Below are 7,177 nucleotides of genomic sequence, written 5' to 3'. Positions count from 1 at the left end.
GCTCAAGGGGAGGATTGGCCTCCTATTGCACCCATGTTCCTATAGCCCCATAGTTTAGTTTGACAGTTAATATAAAAATAATTCTGTTGTATTAATTGCAGAGATTGTGGCCAAGTTTTATTGCTCCCTGAAGATTATAAAGTTGACTTTGGGGAGCCTCTAACGGCCTCTATGAGCTATTTTCAGGCTGTTGGTTTGTGCAGTTCTCAGCTTAGTCTCCCAGACTGGATAAATCAACATTTCGTCAGATCCAGTCTCCATTCTCAACCTGTCAACTCAACCAGATCTCACAGTTGAACACTGACTCCGTCTTTAGTTGGCTCCGCCAACCTGTATGAATGGTAAGTGCCTTTAAGGATATGCCTTGAAGGAATAGCAGCATGACATCACTAAAAGGGGAGTGTGTCACGGGATCTAGTCTTAGTTCCACTTTGGCCTTCCAGCAGAGCATACACACACGCACAACTCTGCTGCTGATGCCTTCAAGTTTCCTATCCATGTTCTCATGTGCCTAGTTTAAATAAATAAATGCACCAAGTGTCCACCCAATGCCTTATGAGTGATTAGTGCCTTTATTTCATTATAACAACATGACAGTAGGAACCCAGGCAACTTTATCTCTTTTTTGATCTGAGATGGTGACATCAGTTGTAATGTATGCAATGGCTAAGATTAGTTTATACTGGGAGTTCAAACTGTGCCAGGTGGAACAAATTTATGAAAATCTTTATCCCTGACATGGTTTATTGGGATTCATCTAGGATTTTGTCTCATCTGGTTTTGACTTGGAGGCTCCCAGCAAGATCTCGATTCTCATCTCAAAATGAAAATGAAACAAGGTGTCTCCCACCTGGGGCAGTGTAATATATTAACGGTACTGTACAAATACAAGCCATTGTTTAATGGAAAAAGACACTAAACTTCACAAGCCAAGTTAGTGACAGGTTCATTCTCTTGCAATGTGGACTCAGTTGGTTAATTATAGCACTCAGGAGCAGTGGTAGATAGAAAGAAAGAACTTAAATTTAATTAGCAGCTCTCACAACATCAGGATGTTCCAAAACATTTCACTGCCAATGAAATACTTTCTGGAGTGCAGCTGTCTTTGCAATGCAGGGAACATGCCAGCTAATTTGCACACAGCAAGCTCCCACAAAGAACAACGTGAGAATGACCAGATCATGTGTTCGGTTGGGGGATAAATATTGGCCCAGGAGACTGGGGAGCTCAACGTTTCATCCAAAGAAACAGCACCACCAACAATGCAGCACTCTCTCAGTACTGGCATGGCAGAGTAATTTTGTTACATCAGGAGAACTGGGGAGAAAACCTATGTTGTGGGGGAACAAGAACAAAAATACTTGGACAAACTCAGCAGGTCTGACAGCATCTGCGGAGAGGAAGACAGTTGACGTTTCGAATCCGTATGAGGACAGGAGAGCTCAATAGGGGGCCAGTGATAGGTGGAGGCCAGGAAGAGACTGCCAAAGATGTCATAGACAAAAGGACAAAGGGATGTTGATGGTGGTGATATGGTCTAAAGGATGTGCTAATGGGGACATTAAGGGAAGCAAGCTAGTGGTAGATCCTTAACCCTTCCCTTAATGTCCCCATTAACACATCCTTTAGATAATGTCACCACTGTCAACACCCCTTTGTCCTTTTGTCTATGACATCTTTGGCAGTCTCTTCCTGGCCTCAACCTATCACTGGCCCCCTATCGAGCTCTCCTGTCCCACCCCCTTCTACCAGCTTATATTTCATCTCATTTCTATATGTCTTAGTTCTGTTGAAGGCTCATACGGACTCAAAACATCAACTGTATCCCTCTCCACATATGCTGTCAGACCTGCTGAGTTTTTCCAGGTATTTTTGTATTTATTCTAGATTTCCAGCATCCGCAGTATTTTGCTTCTATGTTGTGGGGGGAATGGTTTAGGGTGGAGGAAATAGGATGAGCAGATGAGTGAGGTAAACTGGCTTTAGTGTTCATTCTGAGAATGGGTGGAGTCACAATGTCACACACTTAAATCGTTCAAATTACACATTAGAATGGTACAGATAATGGGAAACATGTGCGCCAAGGATTTATTTTCCTTTTCAAATCTGTAAATAGTTCCCTGACTCGCAGTCCCAAATGAGATTTGACTGCTGAGCATGGAGGAGGTTCCAGGAGTGAGGAGCCGAGGTTATTTTCCAGCTGCCTGTTGATCACTAGCCAATGAAGGAATGCCTGGGCTATCTGCCATGCTGCTAGCGAGCCAACAAAGACCACAAGATTGTGTTCCCACAGAACTGCGACTCCCTGCCACGCTAAACCACTCACTGCTTTACCCTGACTCCTTGGATGGAGCTATGGTGGGTTATGCAGATGCACATGTCAGGACTGTGATGGAACATTTTCCACTTGCCTGGATGAGTGCAGCTCCAACCACAGTCAAGAAGCTTGACACCACCCGTGACAAAGCAGCCCACTTGATTGGCACCCCGTCCACCTCAATAATCCTTCACTCCCTCCATCACCGATGCACAGTAGCAGCAGTGTGTGTACCATCTACAAGATGCACTGCAGCAATTCACCAAGGCTCCTTCGACAGCACCTTCCATACCGACAACCACTACCACCTAGAAGGACGAGGGTAGCAGTTGGATTGCTCATCTCTAATTGCCCATGAGAAGGTGGTGGTGAACTGTCTTCTTGAAACGCTGCAGTCCATGTGCTGTAGGTACAACCACAGTGCTGTTAGAGAGGGTGTTCCAGGATTTTGACCCGGTGACAGTGAAGGAACGGTGATATACTTCCAAGTCAGGATGGCGAGTGGCTTGGAGAGGAACTTCCAGTTGGTGGTGTCCCCATCTATCTGCTGCCCTTGTCCTTCTAGATGGTAGTTGTTATGGGTTTGGAAGGTGCAGTTGAAGGAGCCTTGGTGAATTGCTGAAGTGCATCTTGTAGATGGTACACTCTGCTGCCATTGTGCCTCGGTGACGGAGGGAATGAAGGGTTATTGTGGCGGATGGGGCGCAAATCAAGCAGGCTGCTTTGTCCTGAATGGTGTCAAGCTTATTGACTGTTGTTGGAGCTGCATTCATTCAGGCAAGTGGAAAATATTCCTTTACACTCCTGACTTGTGCTTTGTAGATAGTAGACAGGCTTTGGTGAGTCAGGAGGTGAGTAAGTCTGACCTGCTCCTGTAGCCACAATATTTATATGGCTGGTCTAGTTCAGTTTCTGATCAATGGTAACCCAAGGGATGTTGACAGTAGGGGGGGTTCAGTGATGGTAATACTATTGAATGACAAGGGATGATGGTTAGATTCTCTCTTGTTGGAGATAGTCATTGCCTGGCACTTGTGTGGTGTGAATGTTACTTGTCTCTTGTCAGCCCAAGCCTGGATATTGTCCAGGCCTTTCTGCATTTAGACATGGACTGCTTCAGTATCTGAAGAGTCGCGAATAGTGCTGAACATTGTGCAATCATCAGTGAACATCCCCACTCCTGACCTTATGATGGAAGGAAGGTCATTGATGAAGCAGCTGAAGATGGTTGGGCCTAGGACACTATCCTAAGGAACTCCTGCAGTGATGTCCTGGAGCTGAGATGACTGATCTCCAACAACCACTACTATCTTCCTTTGTGCTACGTATGACTCCAACCAATGGAGAGTTTTCCCCCTGATTCCCATTGACTCCATGTTTTGACCGAGCAGTTGGTAAAGCTGAGTTATTTAAAAATCCCAGAGGGAAACTTTAAACAACTGTCATAACCTATATTTTCATTTGGTATGCTTGAGATGCAACTCTGAATTCATGTATAAGACCACCAGTTCTTGAGAGGTTTTTATATCAAACTGCATGAGACATTTATTAATTTGCACAAGTTAAATAGATACACATGACTACAAATTACTACTATAATAACTTTTAACAAATTCCCAAACTAATCTCCATTAAGGCAACAACAACCCATAGACTTAACTAGGCACCAGGCAAAGCATTTTTACCTTACAAAATTCAAAATGAGGTTCCTTGAACTTTGGTTCCTTTGCAGACAGAGTGGCAGGCTTACAGGCTTACAGGCTTTGATCTTATATTGCCTCTGCCCTGCACACACAAAACTGCGAACTGTCATACCTAGCACATGTCATTGAATGTAAATTCTCAGTGCATCACCAGCCACTTTCAATTCCACCTCTTCTAAACAATAAAACTCCTTTCATAGTACCAATGTTATTTGTAATATAAACATTGCTTGGTCTCTGCTCACTAGGTTCCAGCTTTCACTCCCCTTCCTGAATACTCTATTCAACAAAATGCAAATGCACTCTACCGCTCTTACTTCTCAAAACTGGTATACATCGAAGCACCCAGACTAGTTGGCTTTAATCCAATTAAGGCACACCCATGGACTAAACCTCTATTTTTTTAAAAATTTCCAACAATATTATATACTTTAATAGCTTCATGACACTCCAGTTTTGCTAGGGCTCCTTGATGCCACACTCGGTCAAATGCTGCCTTGATGTCAAGGGCAGTCACTCTCACCTCACCTCAGGAGTTCAGCTCTTTTGTCCATGTTTGAACCAAGGCTGTAATGAGGTCAAGAGCTGAGTGGCCCTGGCGGAACCCAAACTGGGTGTCAGTGAGCAGGTTATTGCTAAGCAAGTGTCGCTTGATAACATTATCAGTGACCTCTTCCATCACTTTATTAATGAGCAAGAGTAGACTGATGGGGAGGTAATTGGCCGGGTTGGATTTGTCCTGCTTTTCATGTATAGTTTTCCTGGACAATTTTCCACATTGCTGGGTAGGTGCCAGTGTTGTAGCTGTACTGGAACAGCTTGGCTAGGGGTGTGGCAAGTTCTGGATCAGAAGTCTTCAGTACTATTGCCGGAATATTGTCAGGGCCCATAGCCTTTGCAGTATCCAGTGCCTTTAGCTGTTTCTTGATATCACGTAGAGTGAATTGAATTGGCTGAAGACTGGCATCTGTGATGCTGGGGACCTCTAGAAGAGACTGAGATGGATCATCCACTCGGCACTTCTGGCTGAAGATTGTTGCAAATGCTTCAGCCTTATCTTTTGCTTTAATGTGCTGGGCTCCTCCATCATTGAAGATGGGAATATTTGTGGAGCCTCCTCATCCAGTGGGTTAGTTAATTGTCCACCACCATTCATGACTGGATGTGTCAGGACTGCATGTCTTAGATCTGATTATCGGTTGTGATATTGCTTAGCTCTGTCTATCACTTGCTGCTTATGCTGTTTGGAATGCAAATAGTCCTGTGTTGTAGCTTCACCAGGTTGACACCTCATTTTTAGGTATGCCTGGTGCTGCTCCTGACATGCCCTCCTGCGCTCTTCATTGAACCAGGGTTGATCCCCTGGCTTGATGGTAATGGTAGAGTGGGGGATATGCTGGGCCATGAGGTTACAGATTGTGTTCGAGTACAATTCTGCTGCTGCTGATGGCCCACAGCACCTCATGGATGCCCAGTCTTGAGTTGCTAGATCTGTTGAAAACCTATCCCATCTAGCATGGTGGTAGTGCCACACAGCATGATGGAGAGTACCCTCAATGTGAAAGTAGGGTTGTCTCCATAAGGACTGTGCGATGGTAATTCCTACTGTCTGGGACTCCTCAAGTCCCGGAACCTGCAGGGCTTCGGACCAAATGCTGGAAAGTGGGATTAGGCTGAGTGGCTCATGTTTCAGCCGTGCAGACATGTTGGGCCAGGTGGCCTCCTTCTGTGCTGTAAACTTTCTACGATTGTACAATGTATCTGCAGAAGGCAGACTGATGAGGACAGGGTAAAGTATGTTTTTCCCTCTTGTTGCTTCCCTTACCACCTGTCGCAGACCCAGTCTAGCAGCGATGGCCTTTTATAACTGGCCAGCTCCAACATTAATGGTGCTACCGAGCTACTCTTGGTGATGGACATTGAAGTCCCCCCACCCAGGGTGCATCCAGTGACTTTGCCACCCTCAGTTCTTCCTCCAAGTGTTGTTCAACATGGAGGAGCACTGACTCATCAGTTGAGGAGGTCAGGGTGGGGGGTCAGGTCATTTCCTTGCCCGTGTTTGACTCGCTGCTGTGAGACTTTATGGGGTCCAGAGTCAATGTTGAGGACTCCCAGGTAACCCGCTCCTGACTGTAAACCACTGTGCCACACCTCTGCTGGGTCTGTCCTGCCAATGGGACAAGACCTGCTGGTATCTGGGACATTGTCTGTAAGGTATGATTTTGTGCCAACGACTATGTCAAGCGGTTACCTGGCTAGTCTCTGGGAGAAGCACCCAGATGTTAATAAGCGGGGTTGACAGGGCAGTGTTCGCGATTGTCATTCCTGGTGCCTAGCTTGATGCCAGCTGGTGTGTCCAGTTTCATTCCTTTTAGGCTTCATAGTGGTTAGATACAACTGAGTGACTTGCTGGGTCATTTCCGAAGGTAAGAGTGAACCACATTGCTGTGGGTTTGGAGTCACATGTCAGCCAGACTAGGTAAAGACAGCAGATTTCCTTCCCTAAAGGACATTAGTGAACCAGAATGTTATTTACAACAATCAGCAGCGTTCACTACTACTGAGATTAGCTTTTAATTCCAGCTACGGCTGGGGGATTTGATCCCGTGCTGCCCAGAGCAATAGCCTTGGTCCTCTAGATTGCTGGCCCAGTGACATTACACCAGGCCACCAACTCACATTGAGAAATATGCAACAAAGGCAAGTAAATGGTGTTGTGGTGCGCACCAGGCATGATCTCACTGAAGGGTGCAGCAGGCCCTGAGAGCACAATCATTGGCTTCAGTTGTTTTTTTTGAGGGACAAGTCTACTGCAGTGCATTTCCCAGGGTACGGGAGTGCCTGATGGGCATCACGGTCTCGATTTCCCTGATCCATGGTCCCAACGATCCACTGAGCTGGGCAGAGAGTGGCATTGCAGGATTAGCCTTGGACAGAAACACTCCCCAGTTGAACCTGACCGGTGGCACTTGCTCCAGCCGTTTTAATCTCTTTCTATGTCAGTTTCAGCCACTTCCTTAGTAATTCATGAAAAAAAAAGCTGAAGAAATGTCTTGGATTAGTTAGGATCAGAATCTTTATTTCCCCATCACCATCTTGCAACAAATTGCACAAAGTTTTTGAGGAAGCTGCTAGACTGTTGTAAAAAACCCAACTT

This window comes from Carcharodon carcharias, chromosome 2 (assembly GCF_017639515.1).
Source record: "Carcharodon carcharias isolate sCarCar2 chromosome 2, sCarCar2.pri, whole genome shotgun sequence".
NCBI lineage: Eukaryota > Metazoa > Chordata > Chondrichthyes > Lamniformes > Lamnidae > Carcharodon > Carcharodon carcharias.
The sequence above is the reverse complement of the archived record's forward strand: the minus strand, read 5'-3'. Positions refer to the sequence as shown.